Genomic DNA, 1096 nt, shown 5'->3' with positions numbered 1-1096 from the left:
GGCCGCCTAGAGGGGCGGGCGTCGGGCCGGCAGGTGGGTGAGTGCGGCCCTGCCGGACGCGGTTCCCAGCTGGTTGCTTTCTCCGAGGCCGCTCCTGGCAGACGGCAGCTTTGGTGGGTGCGTCTCGGGGGAGAATAGCAGCTCCGCAGCCTCAACCTTTCCGCCCAGATCGGTGCCTCGTCTGGTCCTGGGAGGAAAACGCCAATGGGCCCCGTGACGTCCGCATGAGAGCGCGTCTGTCTCCTCACTCGACATCCGCGGAATGTGCCAGGCCCCGTGGGCGTCTGGGTCGCTGCCCTCTTGGACCGTGCAGTAACGCGTGGCAAGGCGTCGGCTCCCTGATGCTTTTGTTCTCCCGTGCTCACAGCAACTGTCTCCCAATTCCCAGGAAGCAGCCACTTGGACAGAATGAAGCCCGTGCTCTTTCCAACCTGGCACATCTGTTACCGCCCTGGACCCGCTCCTTCGGCACCTTCTGCGGCTGCTCGGGCATTATTATTATTGTTATTGTTATTTAAAGTTTTTACCATTGGGCGCGTCCTTTCGCGGGAAAGAGACATACACACGGAGGGAGAGTAAGAAGTCACCCCCCGGGGGGCTGAGGGATGGCCACGCAGCAATCCTGTAACACCTGGTGCCCGGTATGATTTTTTTCTTTTATTTTGAAGAAAGGTTTTTGCTATAGGACGCGTGGGTGCCGGAAAGACAGAGACAGAAAGCGAGAATTCTCCCCCCTCCGCCCCTGGGATGGCCACGCTGCAATCCCTTCTCCTCTCGGGATCTTGGGCACATACATATACACGCCTGGCAGAGAGTCTCGGTCTTCTACGTGGGAGTCTAGAGATTAACCATTGCGCCATCTGCTGGTCCCCTCAGTGTGATTTGCAAAGCGCCCTCTGGGACTCTGCCCACCATCGACCACGTGGGAGTCCAGCACCTTAACACCACACTGGCTGCAGGCCCTGCTCTGCCCTTGTTCAGCTGCGGCCACTACCCCTTAGTTTCTGCCCTTTTAGGCTTTGTCTGGCCACCTGCCTTTAGTCTGGTGGTTTTTAACAACCCCTGTACCATCCTGACAGGTACCTGCCTTGCACTC

This window comes from Tupaia chinensis, unplaced genomic scaffold (genome assembly GCF_000334495.1).
Source record: "Tupaia chinensis unplaced genomic scaffold, TupChi_1.0 Scaffold000539_1, whole genome shotgun sequence".
Taxonomy (NCBI): Eukaryota; Metazoa; Chordata; class Mammalia; order Scandentia; family Tupaiidae; genus Tupaia; species Tupaia belangeri.
This window is presented reverse-complemented; position numbering follows the sequence as displayed.